The following is a 27,184-nucleotide window of genomic DNA, read 5'->3' as shown; positions in this document are numbered from 1 at the left end:
AATATTGTAGTTTTACTCTGCTATAAAGGCTCATACATATTCTGGATTTTCGGTGGTTACAATGTATGTATGTATGAGCCTTTTAAAATAAAAGTTTAGTTACAACTTACTTTGCAGATTTTGACTATTACGAGGCTAAGCAGGGTTTGAATTGAAAAGTATTACCGGTAAGCCCTATACTTTATTTTATTGTACAACAGAAAAAATATATATATATTTTTACCTATTTCTTTTCATTTAAAGAGTTTGGACATATTTGAAAATATACCTAATATAGAATATAGGTTTACACCAGGGTTAATGTGGTTAACACCTAGAACGTATTTTCTATTAGTAACGCCCAACACCCAGGACGAAGTATTGTCCAAAAGACAAAGTTTATTGATATGAAAACGGATCGCATGGCTCCACAGCCTGGGAGCACCTGTTGGGCTTTATAAGACGAAGAACAAAACAAATAGTGTTGTCTCCTGACTTTCTTTTCTTCTTTCTAATGATTTGATCGGCCCAAAACATTGTGTTCATTGTCATGATTTGTTACGATCCGAGTTGGCTTTGTCCGCGGCGTAACCGTCTTTAAATAAATTATATTAGAAGTGCCGATGGGAGAATGCATTGGGTTTTCATTTCCTGGGCCACTCGTTTTTCTGAAAGGGGGAGGGACTGCGGTGCTCTATAATGTAATGGATTGAATAACCCCTGGCGTTCTAGGTGTCACATGTGTTCGCGTTAATACATGTGATATTAACAAATGTACATTCTCCCAAAATGAAATGCATGAAACCCCCACCCCCGCAATACAAATTGAGGGTCCCAGAGATAGAAATACAATGAAATGGGGGTCCGTAGACTAATGCATGTCAAACTGGGGTGTCCTTGAAATAAAACGGGTTGAGAACCACTGCTAGAGCCGTACAAATCTTCTCTTATGGGGGGTGACCCAGAGCCGAAGAGTTATGATGATCGTCATGGGGGCTCCCCGCAGCCCCGCCTCCCCGACTGATGTCCGACTAGCTCCCAGGCTATCTAGATTCCGTCTATCGCGATTCGCTGTAATGGCAGCTCTGCCAACAGAAAGAAAAGTACTTTATTATTTGTTTATTGAACCCTGCGCTCGTCTGTTTTTTGAGACCTTTATTTAGTTTATGTCTGGAGCCTGTTCTTGTTTTGTTTGCCCCGTTTATTTTGAAACCATTACACTCACACGACACAAACTCCTACCATAATATCAACCTGTTGCAGTGTGACAGTGTGACCCCACCCTGTCACTGTTTGCTGCTAGTGTACATGCCTTTCAGTAAGCGCGCACTGTTAGGACATGCAAAGACTACTAAGAAGCAGCAAACTGAACAAACACACACACACACACACACACACACACACACACACACACACACACACACACACACACACACACACACACACACACACACACACACACACACACTGCTCTCTAGATTCCTGTCTCTTTAAGCAGCTGAACTCTATATTGGGCCAAACCAACTCCCCTTCCAGGGAGGGGGAGGATTGCCTGTCACAGAAGGACATCAAAGGATTAAAGGACTTTTGGGAAACCTAAAAAGACTTTAAAATAGAGCTACAAGCTCAACTGAAATGTGAATATGAATATAATGTATATGAATGTGTTTTGTGCCAAGCCAGGCAGAGTTGACATGTTGTGGATCATGTTGACCCCTATTCAGTTGGTCCAGTCTAGTGGGAGGGGCCATGGGGGGTATAAAGCTCAGAGACTGAATATCCAAGTCAGTCTGTCTGCACACTCTGCTGCTGTTGGTCGGGGAAGGAGCTGTCTCTGAGGAGGTGATGTTATTTTGTTATTATTTAATACCATGGTTTACATAGATCGATTACTGTGATGTTTATTATGATATATATATATAATGTTTTATATATATATAGATTATAATTATTTAATGTACATTTGAAAAGGCTGGATTTATAAATACTTATGCTTATATCATATGATAATGATTTATTTGGAAATTAGTTTGATTTATGTGGTTATATATGATATGCAGTACTTTGTTTTGAATATATCCTTTTATTTCTATTTTGCAGACGTTTGGTATCCTTTGTTCTTATCACTTGTCTGTCACTTGGGGTTAATAAATCTTGCTTAAACTCTGCCCAACTGCGTAGCCGTGCCATCCGTTTGTTCATACTACCCTAGCCTCAGAGAGGGGTGTGACATGCAGTCATCATCAATCACCATCGACAAACGGCTACAAGTGAGTAAACTACAAGACGCCCAAGTTGTTAAACCGTATATCTCTGGTGATAAAAGAAAGAAAGGCATATTGGCCCTACATTCAAGTTGAAATCTTTACTCTGATACGGACACAAGTATTGAAATTGGATCGATTGGAAGGATCTAACCATAATGGATGTGTCAAGCTATTGAAGCTAATGAAATGAGCGATACCATACGGATGAATGAACGCGCAGAGCGCGACATTTAATGTGGATTGGAATTAATTGATGTCGCTATTAAGCAAGCTTTGTGCAACGCTAAGTTTGGATCTGGAAAATAAGCGCTGCTGTTGTATTTTAAATACGGACGTCATGTCACGTTTTACTGATGTCTGTAAATGAAGCGGATGAATTACTCCAGTATGAAAGAGGCCTGTCCGTGTGTTTGCTAATACAAAAACAGCTTAATTGATATAAGCATCAAAGCAATATTTTAAGTACTTTTTATTAGCAAGTGCATTCCATAGCGCTGGACCACACATGGACCTGCGACGGGAACAGTTCCTATTATATGAAAGAAATAAAATATTTAACTGGTTTATATTTTACAATTTTACTTATAGATGGCAAGTATAATGTTAAGGAATATTTGTCTTATTAGCCAGAGATCCTTTTAAAATGTTTCTATTACTGTGAGTGATATGGTCAGCTTCTGATGTCTTTCTTTCTTTCTAGATGTAGATGGAGATGACCGTAGATGCTGCTGGAACACTGAACCTGGTCTCCTGTGTGAACCACCCCATCATGGCTGCTATGTCCATGTGGACATTATGAGTGTTTGTATAGAGAGAAGCATGGCTGAAGAGCTTTGCATATCAGTCGTTTCTTGCTGCTGCCAAAGTCAAATTGTGATATCTGTAGTGTTTAGTTCATGGCCGCTTATGAGATGTAGATATAATAGTGCGGCTGCTTAGCTCCTGAATACATAACAATCGTTCAGTTTGTGATAAAAGCATGAAATTTGGTACACTTATAGCCAAAGGCATTACCAAAAGATTTAGATGTGGAGGCATCTTGAATTTTCATCATGGCGCCCATGGCAGCCATTTTTCAAAATGGCCGCCAGCAACAACTGTTTTCTAATGGGTGATGGATATAAAATGATATTGCTGAAAAAAATAGTTGAATTTACTTACAATATGTACTTGGTAATGTGTTTTTTTGATAATTGAACATTTTCATTGAAAATTCAAAATGGCCGCCATTTTTTAGATATGGATGATCTCTGTGTTGAACTATGCATTATACTTGATGCAGAATCTGAATTAGAAACTTTAGAATTTCTAAGATGTTGCCTTCTATCTCACAAGACTCATTTAGTGAGGCCAAACATAGGTTATATTGCAGGGAACACTATTCACACTCGCCTTCACAGAAACAGAGGGCTGTGCACTGTAACTGAGCTTTTTTGCACTTGCACTTTCGAACACAACCCTTCTTACATTTGCAAGAGACAAGTTCAGGACAGGACTGGCCTGCATCTGGTAGACATGTCCAGAAGGGTTCATAGTCCCCCTCAGATGTCTTTGACCAGCCCCATTTACACGGTGAAGGTAGTTCTGGTGTTGACACCAGCACTTGACCCCACACGTGGCCTCCTTGGTATACTGCTCTCTTGACATGCTCTTCTAGGGCAGCCTTGGTCAGAGGGATTGATTGTACATTGTGCCACTTTGCAAATAACTTCCTCCTTGCCGTATCTATTTCTGTATATGTGCTGGTTCGGTCATAGAGTAAGATAGTAAACCTCTCAATTGTGGTCATTACCTCCTGTGGTTTGTCATTTGGGGCTGAAGACAGTTTCAACAGGGCATGTGTAAGCTCAGGAAACACAGCCCATACAGCCCACGCAGTCTTTTTCCCGTGGCCAGCAAAGCTTGACACAGTGTCACAACCTGTCAATGCATGGAACACTGGTAGTGCAAGCGCTTTCTCAGGCCCTAGCCCTGCTGCAATTCCATGGGCTGATAAGTATCGGAAATTCTTTTCAGTTCCAAAAGCCAACCAAAGCTCATCTTCTGGCTGTAGGGTTGGAGCTACTGCCACAGCTAGCACCACAACATCAGTATCAACCGTTTGAATCATAATTTTATCACAGAGTCCTCTTTGCATTGTTCAGGAAAACCATTAAATGGTTTTGCCTCACCAAATATGTGACGGCGGACAATCTGTGCAGCACGTGCAATGTGCATAGCATCGTTGTTGATATCGTGCTCACAGGCTTTGGCAAGAGCAGTGCCAATGTCGTCTTTAAAGGCCATCAGGACATCTCTTCCCTTAGTGTAAGCTCGCAAATCAGGGAACTCGGCAAGAAGTCTCTCTTTCAGACGTGTAGAGTTAACTCTGTTATCAACCTCTACTCCGAGCTGCTCCATTCGTGACTTGTAGAGCTGGGAAAGTTCTGCTAGTTTGAATACAGGTGCTGACCCATCATGTTGTCTGGCCTCTTCTATGTAAAGCACCAACTCGGCAAACACAACACCAGAGTTTGATGCTGCATGTCCCTGGCCATGATCTTCAAGACCTTCTAAGTTAGCCTTTCTGGCACGATTATAGAGACCTACTAGGCATCTGGCATGATACTTGGCTTCAATGGCCATCATGTCCCCAGCGCTAAGTCGCCCAAGTAATTCTGTGTCTTGTAGTAGGGTTGCAGCAGCGCGCACCCGTTTGTCTACTCGAAACATTTCAGCACTATGAAGGCCTTCATTGCCAGCAGGCTGTCTGCAGAATAAACAGATGTCCTGTATCGTTTCAGGAGTCCGACTTGGTTGGGACCATCTGAGTTTACATTCTGACTGTTGATCAGGACTTTCACTGCATGCTCGCTTGTCTGCCCTTTTCAACACGGTTTCATTGTACTTCAACCTGCATGTATGATGGAATTGAGCTTTGTTCGCCACCATGGCTGCTTCAATACCATGACCCTCATCCAGTCTTCCAATTGGAAATGTTGAAGGGAGCTGGCCAAGTTCATTAAACTGGATTAAATGCTCTGCAAGTGAAGTGTATCCACTCCCCTTGTCTGCTCGCGTGTTCTGCCTAGGACATCTCAATGCCTCTGACGTGTGTTCTTGGCATATAATACAGAGCTTCCAGTCAGTCTTGACTGTGCAAGAAGTTGATGGTCCTTGACCATCAAAATTCACACGTTGGAATTTCTTTGACATTTTCAAATTTGCAGTTTTCAAACGTTTGCAATAAAGGCAGAGGGGCTATCCTTTTACCACCTTTTACTACAGGAAAACACATTCAAGTATGGGATACAACTAGGTTCGGATAAGAACATTACCCTACACCTAGCCCGATCGTTCATCCAGTACCATTCAATTCCTGTGCGATCTGTACACCATCCGGGTAACTATATGAAAGTCATATAAAGCCCTGTTACCCTTGGCTCGGCTCTCCCGCGCTGGCACATCCTGTCCATTCAGGTGCGGATATCTAACTACATCTAAATATATAAACTATTAAGTAGATGGGGCTAACATTAGATAGCATTTAGGAAACTAAACTACACTACCACTAAACTATCACCACAACCAGCACATTAATTACAGAAGAAATATGGCATAATTAAGTTTAGTGTATTTAGCTGGCTCTGAACCCCATGCTGAGTTTCACAGCAGTGGTGTCACCAGTGTGCCCTGGTTGTGCTTCAACATCCACTCTATTAAGATTCCATTCATCAAATGGTTCAGTTGTTTATTTTCTTGTTTATTAGACCAACATTTTAAGTACAACAAAATAGATAATAGCTCTATTTTCTTTCAATTAAAATTAAGTTTTTGGCCATATGGCTGCCATCTTAAAATAAACAGTGGTCTTATTCAGTTGTGAGGTAGAAGCAAGCTTCTGGCCAATTCCAAAGTTCCAAATTTGAATTCTGCATCATAAAAAATGACTCGTATCAGATCGTCATATAAGTGACGCCTGCCATCATGAAAAACGGCGGCCATCTTGAATATTCAAAGACAATTAAAAAAAATCCTAAATACATTTACCAAGTACTAGGTATAGTAAATAAGTCTGAAATATCATATTATATCCATCACTCAAGAAAACAGTTGTTGTTGGCGGCCATTTTGAAAAATGGCTGCCATGGGCGCCGTGATGAAAATTCAAGATGCCTCCACATCTAAATCTTTTTGAAATATCTTTAGCTACAAGTGTACCAAATTTCATGCTTTTATCACAAACTGAACGATTGTTATGGCTATTTGCTGCACTATAAGTACACCTGACTGGTGGAAATAGCCTTGTGATACATACTGGGTGTGCTCTTTGGTTGTTAACAAAAGTAAACAAAATGCCACAAAATCACACAAATAAAGGGATGTCCGACAGTCCGTGTTGGATATTGTCCAACTCCTAATTGCCGATATCAACAGATACATATATATTATATATTATATGCAGGCTTTTTCCAGTGGTGGAAACATAACTCAAACTTTTTACTTAAAAAAAGTAGGCAATACTGCAATATAGAAATACTCCGTTACAATTCAACATGTACTCGAGTAAAGGTACAAAGGTTTTGGTAGAAAATGTACTTAAAATACCAAAAGTAATTATTAATAATTACTCATTATGCAAAATGTCTCATCTAAAATGATCTAATCTCTCATCTCAAGATTTAAAATGTATAAAAATCATTTGAAAATGGCAGATCTACAAGCTCTCATGTGTCTTATTGTATTGTGAGCTTGTAGATGTTTTTAATGTAAAATAATAAATTAAGTTATTAATTTTTAATGCCTTTATCGGCCGATAATATCGGACATCCCTAACAAAAACATATATCAAACGTGTCAATACATTTCAAAGAATGCCACAAGTGGCACTAAAACTTCACCAATAAATAAAGAAACATCCACATGTTCCATAAATTAAATGCCACAAAGGTTTGCCGAAAAAATGAAGAAATTACAAAAAAGTTTCTTAAACATCTTCTGCCGTATGTCCATAGAACTTCAGCTCTGTTGCAGCAAGCCAGTACAATGTGTCATTGTCTAGGTCACCTAAGCCACGATCACCATTCGGTGGCCGGTATTTGGGGCAAATGGTCATTACGTGTTCCACAGTCTGTAGTGGATCCTCGCATTCACAGTGGGCACTGTCCGAGATGTCCCACTTCTGCTTTGAGGGTTGTCCACTCCTTGCAGTGGAGGTGCTGGCAAAGAACATATTTGGGGTCCTCAATGTATTCCACTGGTCCCTCTGTCTTGCCTTCACCCAGGATGCCTTGGAGGTGTCAGCTGGTGTTGTGTGGAGCAGTTCCTGGGCCTGTGTGGCAAAGGGGCACAGTGACTTGAGGCACGTGTGCTGTGGCAAAGGTCGCCGTGACTTTGTGTGTGTGTGTGTTGTGGCAAACGGCACCGTGACTTGAGGCATGTGTGCTGTGGCGTCTCTGACGACCTTGTGGAGGAGATGGCTGGGATTCACTCAGCTGTGCCTTCTCAGTGAGGGCCAGCGTGGCTGCTTCTCGTCTGACCTCTGTTGGAGTGATTCCAGCGAGAACAGGCAGGCAGTTTGTTTGGGGTGGCCCATCCGGTGTTGAGGGCAGCATCCAGCTTCTTGACATGAGAGCTACGGCTCCAGACTGGGACACAGTAATCGGGTCGTCTGCATAGCCATACTTCACTGATGTTGTTGCAGGGAGGTCGTGGATGTAGCTGTTAGTGTTGAACAGCAGTTACTAGTTTATTTTCAAATAAATTTGTTTTTACTGTTTTGTGAAGCAACTTTGGGTACCTTGAAAAGTGCTATATAAATTGTATGTATTATAAAAAAACAGACAGACCCAGCAATTGTCGCCACACAGACATCACAAATTCCTATTGGCAGCAGCAACGATGTGCAAAGCCATTCATAGACTATAACCACCATGTATTCATTCCAGATGCTGCGAGGCTCAACCGGAGCCCCTACAGGTGGAAATCTGCAGTTCTCGCTGTCCATGGATGAATCTGCATGGGGGGGCTCTGAAGGCGGCTCAAAGTAAGAAACCACTTTTCTATTACTGCGAGTGGTATGGTCGGCTTCTGTTTTAAATGTTCTCTATACATTTTGTGTATGATGTGAAAGGACACAATGTACGTATATCTGGCTCTTGGTCACTTAAATTAATCTTTCGTTCTTTCTTTCTTAGGGTGGATGGGTCGTGGTAGACGTCGTGGAAGGACAGATCCGTTCCAAAGCTTCCCTCCTGGAGGACTTCTGATGAGCTGTGAGTAGGAATATTTCTTGTTGGGATGGATATCTGTTGTACTGTTATGGTACGAAGTATAGCATGGCAGTATGATTCCTCCTAGTGGCACTATTTACTACAGTCATCCAAATGTTTTAAATATTTTATGATAAATCTAAATGACTCTGCACAATAGTTTGAGAGTCAATATCTCATCTGCTTTTAGAAGCACTTGAATAAAAAATGACAAAAGATGTTGAGGACTGTACATGTGTTGATGCCTCCTAGTGGCACTGTGGTTGAATGTCTGTCAGCCTTCCAAGCTAATCAAAGTCTTAAAACCCCAGCATCCCTATTCTGGGGGGAGCGTTCAGCAAAAAATAGCAGATCTACAAGCTCACACCGCGTTGCAACGTGTTGTGAGCTTGTAGAGCTAATGCTTTCTTCTTTCTCTCTCAGGATGGAAATGGCAGACGCAGCTGAAGCCTCTAGAGATCTGCAGGTCTGTCCATGGATGGATGGGAGGACGGAGATCTGGGTAGACGTCGCTGGAACGCCACTGCTGGACAGGGTACACGCACACACACACACACATGCACACACAGAGCAAAGCTAATTTGGTGTGTTTTTTTTCTTTTCGATAGATGAGCTGATGTTCCCGGACAGAGATCTGTTCCAAAGCTCCCCCCCCCCCCCCCCCCGGGGGCTTCCTCAGAGGACTCTGATGAGCTGTGAGTAGGAATAGTTATGGCTTGTTTCTGAGGATGGATAACTGCTTTTGTACTGTTATGGCACGAAGAATGGCATCATTTACTACAGTCATCCAAATGTTTTAAATATTTTATGATAAATCAGCAAAAATAGCAGATCTACAAGCTCACACCGCGTTGCAACGTGTTGTGAGCTTGTAGAGCTAATGCTTTCTTCTTTCTCTCTCAGGATGGAAATGGCAGACGCAGCTGGAGCCTCTAGAGATCTGCAGGTCTGTCCATGGATGGATGGGAGGACGGAGATCTGGGTAGACGCTGGAGGACTTCGGACCTGGGCCTGGATGGATGGGAGGACAGAGGACGGAGGACCTGGGCCTGGATGGATGGGAGGACAGAGGACGGAGATCTGGGTTGACGCTGGAGGACTTCCGACCTGGGCCTGGATGGATGAGAGGACGGAGATCTGTGTAGACGCTGGAGGACTTCGGACCTGGGCCTGGATGGATGGGAGGACAGAGGACGGAGATCTGGGTAGACGCTGGAGGACTTCGGAGAGGAACTCAACATATACGAACCGCTTCGGTGAGGAACTCGACAGTACGAACCGCTTTAGGGTTGGGGCTTTTTTATAGGCTTTATAGTAAAAAGCCAATCGTCCGTTGCCGATAATCGGTCAATCCCTATTCTTAAACGTTACTGTAAGTGTATGTGTATGTTGTGACAGGACACACACCCACACACAGCAAAGCTAATTTGGGGTGCGTGTGTGTCTGTCTGTCTGTCTTTCGTTCTTTGTTAGAATGGAGATCTCAGCCGATGCCCGAGATCCGAAGCTTTCCTGTTTCCGCTGAGGACTTCTGGGAGGCTCGGATGGAGCTGGAAGGTTCGGTAGACATCACTGGAACCTGTTTAGGCCTGTCGGAATTTGAGGTTTTATAATGGCCGATTTAATTGTTTCTCAAATAAATTACTAGTAACAATTTAATTGCGTCATAACATAACATTCTAAATAAAACTTTGGCTTTTGTAGGCTTTGTAAACAAAAAGCTGCACATGGCATAATTCAACAACTTTATACACTAAAAGAGAAGAAAATTACAAAGTGACACGTTTAGAGCTTGTAGATCGGTTGCTTCCATTATTTCTTTAAAATGTTTGACAATATATGAACATTTTCAACATGGAGACGATTATGACTAATCTCTAAAAAAGTATCTCAAATACTTGGCGATTAGGTAATTGTGACAGGCCTAAATCCTTCTAGTTGTGTTTTTTTATATCATGTTCTGTAATCAGTTAGGGTTGACTATAGACTTTTTTTAGGAACAAGATCATCATGCCGGTGAAGAGCACGTTTCTAGCCGATGGAGCAACTATTTCTGATCACCTTTGGAGTTATATCACAGCAAGGTAACTATACAACACACGCACACACTATGATCATGACATGACATCAGCTTGTGACTGCAACTTGTTCCTGTTCGCAGATGACTCGGCACTGCTAGTCTCGGACAGGAACAAACTGCAGGTTGAAAAGGCCCTCAGCTCTGAACTCGGTAGAATCTGCACCTGGCTCGCTGATAACAAACTATCTTTACACCTGGGAAAAACTGAATCCATTCTCTTTGGATCTAATAGTAATCTCAGCAAGGCAAATGGCTTCTTGGTTAGAGTTGGTGACAATGTTATCACACGTAAAGATGAAATTACCTACCTAGGTTCCATCCTGGAGGCTAATCTTTCCGGTGATAAAATGGCCACCAACGTAATCAAAAAAGTCAACCAAAGAACAAGATTCCTTTACAGGATCTCCTCACTGGTCAACAAAAACACCTTGAAGACCTTAACAGGAGCCCTCGTACAAGGTTTCTTTGACTATGCATGTACCACAGCACCTCAAAGGCCCTTAAAACTAGGCTCCAGACCTCCCAAAACAAACTGGTCAGGCTCCTACTTGGCCTCACCCCCCGAACCTACCTCACTCCTGCCCACTTTGACAGGCTGGAATGGCTTAGGGTCGACGACAGAGTACAGCATCTTGCAATGGGTCTGGTCCACAAGATTCGATACACCACCAAGATACCCATGTACCTGTCTAGATACTTCCTTTATGTTAACGAAGTCCACACCCACAACACCAGAGGGAGTGCAACGAACCATGTACAACCCAGATTCGGCACAAACAAGGGACTAAATTATTTTCACTCCTATGCCACCAAAATGTGGAACGCCCTACCAACAGTCATTAAGACATGTGACTCCCTTTTTCCCCTCACTGTATACGTTTATTTTACCTCCTTTATGATGAATTCCTGTTCTGTTCTTTGACTATATAGAAGTGTCTTATTTGTACGTCTCTAAATGTTTTGAAGAATTGAACATGGTGGACCCTCTTGTAAACAAGTGTAATGCTTAATTGGGTCGTCCACTTGCAGTTAACAGTCGTTGTATTGAGTTTGTGCTTGACATGTACTGTAATTCTGCAAACTGTTAATAAATATTTCAATCAATATTGTTTTATGAACAAAGTAGTAATGAGCATTTCTTTCTTTTCTTTAGGACGTTGCTGGTCTCCTGTGTGGCTCCATCTGGAGGTCACCAGGGTTCTGAGTCACTCAGATCCTGACTGGTAGTGGTGATATGTAGATGTGATCAATCAGGGCTCTTTGAAAATAATAAACAATAAAATAATAAACCAATATAAATAACTAGATCATAATGTAAATAAATGGATAAAACGAACGATAAAAAAATAGATTATAGTAAATTAAAATGGTAAAATAAATGTAAATTAAAATAGTAAATAAAATTAGTAATACATAAAATAAAATTAGTAATAGCATAGTAATGGATAAAATAAATATAATTAGTAATATAGACAATAATACATAAAATTAATTAAATTATCAATATAGTAATGCATAAAATGAGTAATAACAGTAATACATAAAATAAATAAATGCATAAAAAATAAAATTAGTAATAACAGTAATACATAAAACAAATACAATTTGTAATGCATGAAGTAAAATTAGTAATAACATAGTAATACATCAAATAAATACAATTAGTAATATAGTTATACATAAAATTAGTAATAACATAGTAATATATAAAATACAATTAATACATAAAATAAATTCAATTACTTTGTGTTATAGAATGACTTGTGTTATAGAAAAACAAACAAAAAATATCAATCACATCTACATATCACAACCAGGCTATATTGCCAGCAGGCAGGTGGACTGTAGACTCACTACAGCTGTCACAATGTGATATACTTTGTTTTGACCCAACTGGCCTCCAAGGAGAGGCGAGCATGGAGCCGGACATCTGATGATACACGAGAGAAGACGCCATAGTCAAATTTTTTTTTAATAAAAGTAATATGTTTTATGTTGATTGTAATTTATGCATGATGCCATATATCTGTAAATATTCATTATTTTCTTGTTAATAAATTATTGCATTTATACCCGGGTGTCCGTTATGTGTCCATTACCCTTAGATCGCGCCGCTGTGGATTTATTTATTTCCCAAATGGTCTAAAAATGAGTTATTTAGCACTTTTACCAATGAATTGGCCTATACACAGACAACGACTGATTAGCCTATTTTGGACGATATGGGTCTTTTCTCTCGAGTCAGTGTGTAGTCTCACTATAGTCTGTGTAGATTACCCGGCGGTGTTGCTGCCCCTCCCGGGAGTCGCGGCTCATGGCTCTTCACAGACGGCACAGAGACAGCAGTCACTCCGCTGAACTTGTCAGTGTTGCTGCAGTGGTGTGAACTGTGAACCGTGCGGGCACTGGTGGTGGTGCTGAGTTCTGACAGCCGAGTCACAGCTTCTTCTTCTGAATTACTTTATCTTTGCCTTGGAAAATACATTTTGCGTTTTGCTGTCTCCCAAAACAAACCAGCGCGCGCTACTGTTTGCTACAAAGCGACTGGAAGCGGACGAGCTTTACAGACATACCAATAGTAGCCAATCATATGCTGATTAGGCCAGTTGCTGTATAGCCTACCTACCCGATCACCAGGGACCAACAACACACACACACACACACACACACACAATAGCCTTCTATATAATGCTGCGCACATATATTATATATATTTAAAAAAAATACCCAGCATAATTTTTGGGAAGGCTAAGCCTTCCCTAGCCTTATACACACCCGCCGCCTATGGGCACTGTACTGTAGGCATATAATACCTGGCTAGGTGAAAACAAAAGAAACCTGATTAGCATTTGAGTACTTTTAACACCTCTGAACAGCCGGCGGAGAGGTTCACATTTTCGGAATTTTGCGACAGTCACAGAGGGTCAATAATTCCCAGAAAATCTGTAATGTTAATATAAAATGTCCACGAAAATCTTCATGGGGGCTAAAAGGGGCTATTTAATTCTTCATGGGGGCTACAGCCCCATAGCCCCCACAGACTCGACGTCGTTGAGACATGCAGATCGCAAACCACCTTTTATGAGTGGGGAGTCAATGGAGGGTATTGCAACTAGATTCATCACATTATTAAAACAATCTAGAGTTGCAAATTGCGGCTATTTCACTATGGCCTTCTCTCTCCCTTCCCCGCTCTCCTCACACTCTCCAAAGTGGACAAAGTCTTCATTCCAGTCCACATCAGGTGAAAGGTTTAAATAAATTGTCAAGCTTGCTTAAGTCACAGTCCAAAAACATATGCATCCATAGAAGCCATAGCGTGTCTTCTGTGAAAGCATGCTGCCCACCAAAAATAACCCATCTACAAGCTCACACGTCGCAGTGCGTGTTGTGAGATGGGTTATTCTTAACCCATCTTAAAATTAGTTATTTTAAGATGAAATTGTTTTTTTTAAGTGATCAAACTAGCAATATAATGTTTAGAACCATCTTCCAGAAACATGAATGGTCTCAGAAATGTCATGATTTAATTCTTCAGTTCAGCTTCGTGGACAAAAAAACAATTTAGCCTACTTTTATTTTGCTTTATTCCTAGCCCCATATGTGCCCTCTCCCTACGCTCATTCTGTAGCTACAGAATGTAGCTACAGAATGAGCGTAGGGAGAGGGCACATATGGGGCTAGCTGTGTCCCAAGTAAGTTTGTCTGGAACAGCCACTAATGAAATGTCAAGAGAGTCTACCATTGTTGCCATAACCGATTTGGGTTACTTGAATGATCTTACACTTGATGATGGAATTCATTGTTCCACTGCTGATCTGACCCCTGCATGGATGTGTAGTTAGCAGAGATACAGTATGAGTTGATTCAAATTTTTATTAAATAGCTTGACATACAGGTATCAAGTCGGGCTAAACGGGCTGATACCAGTTTAGAATAAGCTATTGGTGTTGATAATGACACTCAATTCTATTACGAAACCAAAAAATATGAACTTTTACGAAGATTCTAATTAATTAAGATGGACCTGTATATGATGAATTTATACTTTTATCAAGTTTGAGGAATGTCCTATAAAGACAGGCTCTTTTTTTTCCCTTTCCCACAGAAGCGCAAGATGTCTTCAGCCGCCTCTTCCTCCTCCTCCTCCTCCTCCTCCAACAGCACCGTCCAGCAGGGCGCCCGGCCACTCCCTGCTTGGCTGGAACCCCTGCTGGAGTGTGCCGTGTGCATGGAGCAGAACGACAGGACGGCCAAGGCATGTATTAAAGTTCTCATCATCATCATCATTTTTCATCATCATTTATTTAACTCATGACCATGATCACATGGTTTGGAGCACAGATTCATAAAAGTATACAATCGAAAGTATACAATACATTACAGATTACACGATATACATAGACATATCGGAAGGCTTCCCCTATTTGTACAGTGGATGAACATTTTTCAGAAAAGCACCCAATTTATAGATTACTTTTTGTTTTTCAGATTTTAGTAATTAATTTAAACATAGAAGGGTGGGTAAAAAAAATAAAGTGGCAGGAATTTTTGCCTGAAATTCATAATGCCAGTATTCTTACATTCCAACAAAACATGACTCATCTCCAATTCTGGCTTCATTACATAAGTTACAAATCCTCTGACTTCTCCTTTTGGGATTCTTGTTGTTTAGCCTAAGGTTGCAAATAGCCTGTCTATACTTACGGTTTTCACATAGGTCAGTCCTCACGACTAATATCAGTCATTTGAGGATTCCATAGAAGCCAGCAGTCGTGTCCCTGAAAATGGCAGATCTACAAGCTCACAGCACGACACGCTGCGAGGTGTTGTGAGCTTGTAGATCTGCTATTTTTCAGTTATTAGTTATTTTAATAAGATGACAGAGTATTTGAAGTTGTCAAACTAGCAATAGGATTCGTGTTCAGAAGCTACTTCCATGAAACATGAATGGCCTCTAGGACAGTGGTTCCCAAAGTGGGGTCTGGGGACCCCCAGGGGTCCTTGAGGGAGTTCCAGGGGGTCCCCAGACAAATCATAGTTTGGAACCAAATGGACCCTTATGGGGTCCACATTGATTTTACACTATAACTTGGGGGTCTCGGAAATAGAAATGCCATTAAATGGGAGTCCGTAGACTAATTCATGTCAAACTGGGGGTCCTTGCAATTAAACGGGTTGAGCATCACTGCTAGAGCCTTCTCTCATGGGAGAATGGCATTTCAAAAGGGGCGGTCCGTGGGCTACTTGGTGTCAATTTGGGGGTCCTAACATGAAAAAGTTTGGGTACCACTGCCGTAGGTAGCCGCAATTTGCAACTCTAGATTTTTTTATAATGGGATGAATCTAGAGTTGCAATACCCTCCATTGACTCCCCACTGATCTTTTTTGGTTTGCTATCTGCTTGTCTCAAACAACATTAAACTCACCAAAATTGCAGCTGTAGTCCAAGCTTGAATTATCCTCTTTCAATCTGCCGAGCTTGTTTTTCATAAAAATCCACCATAGAGATGTTATGAGCTACTTTCTGTCAAGACATCCTCTGCAAGTGATTATTTTTCTAAGTGCTGGAGTTTGGAAGCACTCGTCGTATGTCACTGAACGGCCCTGCGTTCCACCTGTTTCGAATTTGCACATAATGCAGGAGGCAGCAGCGCGACCTGTTAACAAAAACGAGTGCTTCCAAACTGCAAACTTTCGCTGTGCTGTACTACACAGGTTTTAGAATGACATCATCTTACAGACTGTGTTCATTGTGTATTTAGTAATGACAATACCTAAACATCCACATCTTACATACTCTGTTCATTATTGATCACTATTGGGTGGAGGAGGAGGAGGAGGAGGAGGGTCTGCTTTGCTTTCACACTGTTTCACTAATCGGATTATGTGACAAAAGCGGTCCGTTGTTGAGAGTCATGAGGTTTTCTGTTGCTTCTGTTCCATGTGAAGATGCTCCCCTGTCAGCACACCTTCCATCGGCGGTGCCTCCAGGAGAAGGTGCTGAGCTGCAGCCAGCCAGCCTGCCCTGTGTGCCGCACGCCGGTGGAAGGTGTGCTGGACGCCCTCCCACAGAACCTGTTTATGGGCCAGTTGCTGGACTCTGTACTGCTTTTATATATTATATATATTTATTTATTTTTAATTATATTTTAAGTTTTAGTTACATTTAGCCTACTAGACTATATATATTTTTTTAAACAAAACCTTTTAGATTGTCTTTTTTGTACTACTTATTCATAGAGGTGATTCATATTGGATTCAATTTGGGGAGAGCTAAAACGTTTTGGGAGCCCCTCTTGATGCTTGATGCTTCCTGATCCCAGGAAGGATGATCTAGGGCCATTTCAAACTGAGTGTTTTTTGACTGGGGGGGGGGGGGGGGGATTGCCTGTCATAATTAGACCCCCCTGTATTAGGATGTTGATATTCATTCAGCCAGGAGGGGAGGGGCTTCGTAAGTACTGTTTTATTTACTGCTGGCGTAAACCTGTAGTCAAGTTGTACAGGGTAGCAATAGTGTTTTTATTAAATACAAGAATGCTCTGGTAAAAACTGTGTCACGGCGCAGCCCATGCCCTATATACACACACACTCACTCACACTCTGATTAAGGACATTGCACGCACGCACACACCACACAGACTGTGGGTAGTGGGGCAGACAGGTCCTATCATGATATAATGTCATAACCATTTATTTATGTCCACACAAAGGAGATGCATACAAGGACATAAATACAGTTACACTTATCATGGCATGTGTTTTCATGTTACAATAGGCACATGCCACTCAGCATCTATATACACCGAGTGGAATAGTAAGAGTGGCGACATGCCGCAAAGCGGGTGCCTTTGGGCTATAGTTCCAAACATTGGAACTATCCCATTGAGATAGAATGAGCACTTCCGCATTCCATAATTGTTACAATGGGAGTCAAGGTTCAAGGTGTTTATTGTCGCACAGATGTACAGGTACAGCATTGTGAAAAACTTAGGTTGGTTGATGCTCCACAATACACATAAGTAAAAAAAAAAGTAAATAATTAAATAACGATACTAAGTATAAATTTAAAGAACTCAGATCAGTATATCTGCCTGTGTTGGCTTTGATACTCTGGTACCTCTTCCCCGAGGGCAGCAGCCTGAAACAAACTGTATGGGTGTGTGTGGGGTCCTTAATGATCCTCAGGGACTTCCTGAGGCATCTCTGAGTGTACAGTTCCTCCATGCTGGGCAGCCGACACCCAGTGATGCGCTCGGCTGAGCACCCTTCTGAGGGCCTTGGGTGGTGGTGCGCTCGGCTAGTGTCGCCACTCTCTTACTAGATTACTCTGTGTATACTGTAGGTATGGCTGCCAATTATAACAGACACTACAATGCTTGGTCATAAAGGCTTCCTCTAGGCTGTGGTCAAACACATACTGTGCGCTAAAATACATTAATACTCTATATAAAAAAATCACACCTGTGTCAACTGAGTGGTGCAACTCCCCCCCCTCTCTCTCTCTCTCTCTCTCTCTCTCTCTCTCTGTTTTAATAAAGTCTTTATTCCTGTCACATCAAAGTCGTTATTATTAAAGTCCTTATTGTATTCTTTCATTGCAGACCTGCGTTGAGCAGAGCCTGTGGCCTGTGGCCAGTCATCACTGTCTGTTGTATCAGACTCTGATACAACAGACAGTGATGAGTCTGACTGGGAGGAGGCCAGACAGACTTTCATCTGTCAACGGTGTGACAAGATTTTCAGTTATGCAGGTAATCTGAAGAGACACCAGCGTGTCCACACTGGAGAAAAACCTTTCCCCTGCCAACATTGTGACAAGAGTTTCAGTGAGGCATTTAATCTGAAGAGACACCAGCGTGTCAAACACTAAATAAACATTTAAAGATGGAGTGCTGTGATTATTATTTTTTTGAGGGGTGTTTAAAGAGTTTGGACATATTTGAAAATATACCTAATAGACTATAGGTTTACACCAGGGTTAATGTGGTTAACACCTAGAACGTATTTTCTATTAGTAGGCCTAACGCCCAACACCCAGGACGAAGTATTGTCCAAAAGACAAAGTTTATTGATATGAAAACGGATCGCATGGCTCCACAGCCTGGGAGCACCTGTTGGGCTTTATAAGACGAAGAACAAAACAAATAGTGTTGTCTCCTGACTTTCTTTTCTTCTTTCTAATGATTTGATCGGCCCAAAACATTGTGTTCATTGTCATGATTTGTTACGATCCGAGTTGGCTTTGTCCGCGGCGTAACCGTCTTTAAATAAATTATATTAGAAGTGCCGATGGGAGAATGCATTGGGTTTTCATTTCCTGGGCCACTCGTTTTTCTGAAAGGGGGAGGGACTGCGGCGCTCTATAATGTAATGGATTGAATAACCCCTGGCGTTCTAGGTGTCACATGTGTTCGCGTTAATTGTGATATTAACAAATGTACATTCTCCCAAAATGAAATGCATGAAACCCCCACCCCCGCAATACAAATTGAGGGTCCCAGAGATAGAAATACAATGAAATGGGGGTCCGTAGACTAATGCATGTCAAACTGGGGTGTCCTTGAAATAAAACGGGTTGAGAACCACTGCTAGAGCCGTACAAATCTTCTCTTATGGGGGGTCCCTGGCATATCTTTTCAAATGGAGGTCTGCGGGCTATAATTGGTGTGAATTTGGGGGTCCTTGACATAAGAAAGTTTTGCTTTCTGAATAATGATCAAATTAATTATGTAGCCTATATACTTCAATTTTCTTCTTAATCCTATTATTACTGAAGCCAAACAATACATTTTGCCAGTAAAGACACAGTCAAGAGACAATATCAACAATATACTGAGATAGGCCTACATCCAAATTGGTTCCATGGCATAGAGCAGTGGCTTTCAACCAGTGGTCCCGGGGACCACCAGTGGTCCTTGAGGAGGTTCCAGGTGGTCCCCATTTAAATGATGGAGACTTTGTAACCAAATGGACCCTTGTAGATCTTTAACTTGATCTTGAGAGTGCAAAGTAAAATGATACGCTCTCAAGAGTTACATTATTGTTAAACATCTGTTTACAAGCAGTCTACACAATTAGAGAATGTAGAAGATGACCTTAATGTTTGCCTCTTAATGGTACCCATTAACATCAATACAGCATGGCATTGTGAATTTTGTTGAAAATCTTATCCAATGACAACCAAAATCTTTAGTTTTTTTGGGGGGGTTCTGAGAGGCTAAATGTCATCAAATGGTGGTCCGTGGCTCAAATGGGTCTGAGAGGCTAAATGTCATCAAATGGTGGTCCGTGGCTCAAATGGGTCTGAGAGGCTAAATTTCATCAAATGGTGGTCCGTGGCTCTAATGCTGAATAAATACATAATGGACCGTGTCATGAAAAGGGTTTAAACCCACGGGCATTTATCAGACTCTGCCAGATCATGGAATACACAACTTCCTTCACAATCACATGAATCAATAGCACCCCCATCTGGCGGAGTCAGGTATTAGAGTTATCTTCAAACTGGACAGTCCAATTTGACCTTTCCACTCCCCCGACGGTACCAACTTAAAAACACGGAGCGGTTAATGATTGAAAACGAGGCTTAATAAATACAATAAGTAACAGCATGGGCGTCATTTAATCAGGTCATTATAAAAACTTTTTGGTTATAGCCTACAATCCAAGTTCTTGTATCAGTAGGCTACATGACATAGGCCTACCGGTAATCATTTATCACTCGTTTTCATGAATGCATAATCTCATTCATCTGTGCTGCTGCCTCCTGCATTATGTGCTAATTCAAAGCAGGTGCATGGATGGTAGTGGTACACAGGGCCGTTCAGTGACATATTCTGATTAATTGAACATGGAGGACCCTGTATATAGGGCCGCGTGTAAACAAGTCTTTAATAGTGCTTTTCATGGTCAATTAATTCCTCGTAGCAGTTTTTGTATATGCTTTCATTTGAAATGTACCCATTATACACACTGAAATAAAAAACCTCCCTCAATCAATGAATTATGAGGCTTCCAAACCAAACCTAGAAATTGAATCACCTGCACGAAATTTCTTGGCAGAAAGCAGCTAATACTCATTGATTTTACAATATGAATTGGGGGTCCCCCAGTCCCAGAGATAGAAATGCCATTGGGGGTCCGTGGACTAATGCATGTCAATCTGGGGGTCCTAAACGGGTTGAGAATCACTGCTAGAGCCGTAAAAATCTTCTCTTATGGGGGTCCCTGGCATATGTTTTAAAATGGGGGTCAGTGGGCTGATTAGTGCCAATTTGGGGGTCCTTGACATGAAAAAGTTTGGGAAACACTGGTCTTGTAGGAGTGCCGGTGTAGGCAGAGAGAAAAGAGAGATTTATTCTCGTATTGGAAAAGCCAACAATGGTGGCACTCCGTTTATTTTAACAGAAGAGAATGACAACAACAAACTTGTCGCATAGATAAAACGTCAACTTGTCAATACGTCAACACCTCGGAGGTGTGTCGCTTTGCTCCTAAGGTAACACAATATGCCTTGCATTAAAGTGAGAGGAACAACCATATATAACATGGACAGGAACGCAGTGAATTATAAATGTCATTAATAACTGTTCAGTGTGTGTCTATCCACCACAGTCTAAACAATGTCAAACATAACACTCTGTATTTAACAGTTTGTAGAATTACAGCCTATAAAACAAATCAATACAAAACTGTTAACTGTGGACGACACGATAAAGCATACACTTTTGATTTGTATTGACTTAATTGTGCTCTCGTTTGAAATCTAGGCCTATAGCCTACCTATTCTACAAATTGTGAGGAGTACGACGTTCAATCAATTTTCAATCACAGAGTAGGAGTCGAAGATGTTGACAGTAGATACTGACTGCTGTGAAACAATCAACCAGCCCGATCAACTCAAGGCCATTGACCAACGTGGAAACAACATCTGAAGAGATCGAGGAAGGTACACAGAAGAAAGACTGAAACGCAGATCCTGGGCCAGTCCATTCCCACTGCTGCTCTGTACTCGATGTGTGCTTGTGTACTAGGCCTGTCTAGTATAGGCCTACCAAGTATACTGGCACTGCAAACGAGCTGCTATCTGAGCTTATTTTCTATACTATTTAAATACGCGTGAGGGAAAGAATGCTGCCATTTGTCCTAAAATGTCTGCATGCAAAAATAAAGCTTCTATTTGTTTAAAAAATAAAGCTATAGCATATGATGTAATGTGGCATAGCTCTGTTTACTTTAATAATGATGCTGTAGCCTAGGCTATACCCCTCCAACTGTATTATACTTTCCCCATTTTCAACTGTTTTTATTGTATTTCGACACTTGCTTTGGCAATGTAAACATATGTTTTCTCATGCCAATAAAGCTCCTTTGAATTGAATTGAATTGTGTGTCTGGCCACTATGGGCAAGAGCTGACTGCAGATCAGTGCATCCGCCTTTCCACACTGCTACACTACACTGTCTGACTGTGTCTGTACTCTGTATTCGGCATTTTAGCCACACGGAACACCATCTGATGACATTTTAGCCTCTCTCAGACAGACCCAAAACTATTAAAGCATGTTTTGTCGTCGGATACGATTTTGTCCACAATGTCATGCTGTATTGATGTGTTAACCATAACGTTGATCAAAAATAACAATTCTTAAGTTCTACAATTGTCTAACTGTACTGTGTAGACTTCTTGTGAATTAACTAAATACCAGATGTTTAACAATACATTAACTCTTGAGAGCGTACAAATGAAACCACATATAATACGGAGTCCATTTGGTAATTTTGGTTACCAACTCTCCATCATTTATAGCTGCATATGGATGGATGGATCATCGGATGGTATGGGGACCACCTGGAAACCCCCTCAAGGACCACTGGTGGTCCCCGGACCACTGGTTGAGAAACCGTGTTCTTCTCTCCGTCAGCCAGCCAGAGGGAGGCAGACACACACACACACACACACACACACACACACACACACACACACACACACACACACACACACACACACACACACCCCACCAAGACAGGATCAGATCATAGAGTATATATATAATACTCAAATATATCATATATTATGAATAATTATGTATTATTAAAGCAAGGGGCAAAGAGGACGAAACTACACCGGAACTGTTGTTGCTCACCATGTTTTAACCTATGGTTTTAACCGGACTCAAATAACAGTGGGACCAGTACTATTTACCATGGGTAAGGCAGAGAGCTACAAATGTGGAAGCTGTGGGAAAAGAGAAAATGTTGAGCACGTGTTAATGAACTGTGACAGGTATATAGAGGAAAGAGCACAACTGAAGGACAAAGTCAATGATGCAGGACGGGAATGGGATTTGTCAGGGATCCTTGGAACAGAGGGAAAGGGTGTAACGATGGTGAGGAAGGCACTGGTCACATTTCTATATACCACAAACCTGAGTAGTAGGATATAGACAGCACTAGGACATTTACATGATGTTACATACTCTTGTACAGTAGGTGGCGGTATGCACCTCTATGTTGGTTGCGATCTGCCAAAAACTCAGAGAAGAAGAAGAAGTGGGACCAGTACAAACAACATGCATAGAGTATATCTATGGTGTGCAGGTAGAACTGAGCTAGAATAAAATAGACCAGTGCATGTAATGGTTCCCAAACTTTTCAGCTCGAGACCCAAGAGAGAGATTAGACGTTTACCCGGGACCGGTCCTATAGTGAAAATATAGGCAGATTCCACACAGCTATTTTGGACAGAAGAAGACTTGTAAAAACTAAAACCAGAGGTAAGGACTGTGAGAGGACATTAAACCTGTGAGGCCTATACTTATTCATATGACCAAATATAGCGGAAGTTAAATGTGAGCTTGTAGATCAGCATTTTTGTAAGTTGTTGTTGTAAATTGTGATTGATAGGCTATTATATATATCACAGTAGAGTTTACAGAGAGATAGAGAAAGAGAGAGAGGCGGGGGGTACCCCCCCAAATTTAGAACAAACATGGGAAAATTATCTTTCTACTACTCTGCCACCACAATATGGAATGCCCTGACACCAGTCACCAACCATTTAAGGATGTGAATCACTTGGTGTCTTTCAAATCTGGCCTAAAAAAAAGAATAAAAAAATAAAACATCTATCTTAAAAACATATAGTTGTTTGAGGAAATGTATTATTGTTTTTAGCGACCATAGGTCGCAGTTATTTAGATTACCTTTATTTCCCGGCAGTTGTGTCACGTCACGCCTCCATATGGTCACGCCTCATGACACGTCACGTCACATCACGCCTCAAGTCGCCTCATGATACACTCCATATATGGCTGTCTCCATATGTCGATCCATGTCAATATGCCAATCTGACCTTCTCAACTGTGCCGTATTTAGAAGTTCTGTTGTTTCAGGCCTGAAAACGCCAAGAAAAAAAAGGTCCATATATGGGCATTCCCAGACGATGCCGTAATACAATCCCTGTTATGCCCATATATGGAGATGTCATCAATATTAAGCCCATATACTGTATGGGAATGCGAATATATGGCGATATTGTGCCAGTCTCATGATTCATTCATTCAAGTTTTGTTTATTCTCGGAATTACACTGAGTAATCTAATTCATTTTCAGTGTCTTTGAGTAATACAATACAACAATACAATATCATATAGGCCTAGAAAATAATCCCATCACAATACAAAAGAAGATCAGGAAAAGAAAAACAAAAGATATACAGAATTACATAGGTTTACAAAAAAAACATTAAGACAATTTTCAAAACGATCTAAAAACAATATTGTGGGGGTCTGTAATATTGAGCACCAAGGTTTTAAAACGGCTCAAGGGTACCAATGTGGTCAGTTTCAATGTCGTTTGCAGGTCATTCCATTGTATTAGGACGTAGACAAAACAGGAAAGGGCGCACACCAGTGTTGGTGAGGTGCTGGCCTAAGGCAGTAAATAAGTAAAAAAGAGAAAAAGGCCGCACACTCGTAGCCACGATGCTGTATATTTATTAGTATCCAACATTTCGGCCTTTGGCTCTTCATGGAATGTATTACATACATTCCATGTGTTAGGGCCATTGAATACATATAGGAAACAATTAAGTCCCCAGGACACGTCACATCACGTCATTTACTTGTAACCTTGTGTGAAATTGCATGATGTATAATGAGACTGGCACACTGGCCTATAACTGTTAGCCTGATTTGGTGATGATTATCTACCTAACTGTATCTCTTTCTCCTGTATCTCCTCATCTCATTCTGTAGAATCTCATACAGTCGACATACAGCCAGTCTGACATTATACTGTCTTCTATGAATAACAACAAAGAACAAACAGCATGTTTCCGCTTCTTTCAGACACATACAATCTCCTTTCCTGTGGTTGCATCCTTCTATAAAGAGACTCCTTGGACGGCTGAAGGAATCATTTTGCAGGCATGGTGGCTGTCATTCTGTAAGGTAATCTGCATGACAAAAACAAGGCATGCATTTCATGCAAAAAGCTATTGTAAGGACTAGGGTTTGTTTGTTGGGTGCTTGTGGTCATCTTTTGATTGAAACAAAGACTTCAAGAAAATAATAGAAATCGTCTAGTATTATGCTTAAAGATGGAGTGACGTGATTTTTTCTTTCTTCCAGTTTGTCATGTGTTTATCAGGTGACAGTACTTCATTAGACCCCTTGGTGTGGTTACTTGCGCAAGCAGAGCGCGCAAGTAATCGTTTCGCTTGGTCTCTTCGAAGTGAAGCCAAGTTTTCTTCAACGGTAAATCTGTGCCTGGTTTGCTGGGACTAGTTACAACATTACGTCATCCTTGAGAGAGTACATGGTGTGTATATGACGTAATGTTACAAGTTACAAGTTACAAGTTACAACATTACGTCATATACACACCATGTACTCTCTCAAGGATGACGTAATGTTGTAACTAGTCCCAGCAAACCAGGCACAGATTTACCGTTGAAGAAAACTTGTCTTCACTTTTTGGAACCAAGTAACCACAGTATACTGCTAATCAAATTACAACTACATACTCTGTATGTAGTTGTAACTAGAACAACTACATACAGTCTGTGCCTGGTTTGCTGGGACTAGTTACAAGTTACAAGTTACAACATTACGTCATATACACACCATGTACTCTGGTCCCAGTTCACAACGATGACGTAATGTTGTAACTGGTCCCAGCAAACCAGGCACAAACCTACGGTTGAAAAAAACTTGGCTTCACTTTTTGGAACCAAGTAACCACAGTATACTGCTAATCAAATTACAACTACATACTCTGTATGTAGTTGTAATGTGATTTGTAATTTGTAAATCTGTGCCTGGTCTGCTGGGACCAGACTACACAGATGACCATATCTCTTACGTCATCACTGAGAGCTAGTCATACATATACACACCATGTACTCTGGTCCCAGTTCTCAACGATGACGTAATGTTGTAACTGGTCCCAGCAAACCAGGCACAGACTTACGGTTGAAAAAAACTTGGCTTCACTTTTTGGAACCAAGTAACCACAGTATACTGCTAATCAAATTACAACTACATACTCTTGTAATGTGATTTGCAATTTGTAAATCTACTTTTTTTTTCATCACATATCAATGATTCATTTTTCTGTAAAAAAGTAGTTAGGTAGCAAATAGTTAAATTAGTTATACTGAGATGTGATACTTTCCAGCGGTCGAAAGTACTTGCGCGCTCTGCTTGCGCACTAGTAGGCCATTTATGGCCTACTAGTGTGCAACAAGCAAGTATGCACTCGGCAGAGTGCAGTTCTAGTTGTTATATGTTTTTATATGCAATGTATTTAGGGTTTCCTCGTGGAGGCTGAAACCAGACAGACAGACAGACAGACAGACAGACAGACAGTTTAGACAGGCAGAATTACAGACATGCAAGCAGACCGACTAAATTAAATAAGCCTTGTCACATTGAATTGGCGATACCCCAATTTCCCCAAAAGTTGCTGTAAGTTTCCAAAGTACACACACACATTCACGCACACACAGACAGTATGCCACTGAAGTGAAATGTCAGTGCAGTGCACCCTGGCTTCCTTCTCTAGCACCGCCTTGTCTACCTGTCTATCTTTTAATCTGTCTGTCTGTACACCCTGGTCTCTCTGTGACTCTTAATGTCTGTCTGTCTGTCTGTCTGTCTCCTGCCACGGTTGCTCTCACATATATAGAATCATAAAAATAGGAGTGATGATTTGAGCATACCATGCAGATTATACCCTCTGCATAATTCACTCTATAACTTGCAGCAGTAAAGTGCCTGGGGTGGGAGAGAGCAGACAGATCTACAAATTGATTGTCTGTCTCTGACTGTAACAATAACAATAGTAAGATAGTAAGAATATTTTGTTTCCATTTTAGTTCTTTTTAGCAGTATTTGCCAAGTCCAAACATGTTGGCTTTTTAACTTGAACTCATTCAGGACGGGAATCCCTTTTGGGGGTTCTTGTTGCTATACACAGTACTGTATATAGCGGTAACATAACATTTAGTACCCTGATTTTACATCGGCCATCTCCTTAAAAAAGGTACAAAAAGCCTTTTAGTAGTGCTCAGATCACACCTCTTTCTTTCTTGTTACA

General features: G+C 41.1%; 3 long non-coding RNA genes across 3 annotated transcripts; all 3 read left to right on the top strand.

Moving 5' to 3' along the window:
- The first annotated feature begins 1,539 nt into the window (after positions 1-1,539).
- LOC308309801 lies at positions 1,540-3,102 on the top strand. Its single transcript, XR_013963424.1, has 3 exons — positions 1,540-1,821; positions 2,161-2,249; positions 2,947-3,102. It is a non-coding gene; the product is annotated as an uncharacterized lncRNA (long non-coding RNA).
- A 5,110-nt stretch (positions 3,103-8,212) lies between these two features.
- On the top strand, positions 8,213-9,051 carry LOC308310490. Its single transcript, XR_013963497.1, has 3 exons — positions 8,213-8,271; positions 8,423-8,500; positions 8,921-9,051. It is a non-coding gene; the product is annotated as an uncharacterized lncRNA (long non-coding RNA).
- A 570-nt stretch (positions 9,052-9,621) lies between these two features.
- Positions 9,622-10,569, top strand: LOC308309802. The gene is made up of 3 exons (XR_013963425.1): positions 9,622-9,753; positions 9,971-10,054; positions 10,495-10,569. It is a non-coding gene; the product is annotated as an uncharacterized lncRNA (long non-coding RNA).
- The last annotated feature ends 16,615 nt before the right edge of the window (positions 10,570-27,184 follow it).

This window comes from Protomyctophum bolini (genome assembly GCF_963924005.1).
Source record: "Protomyctophum bolini genome assembly, chromosome: 22".
NCBI classification, from domain to species: Eukaryota; Metazoa; Chordata; class Actinopteri; order Myctophiformes; family Myctophidae; genus Protomyctophum; species Protomyctophum bolini.
This window is presented reverse-complemented; position numbering and strand designations above follow the sequence as displayed.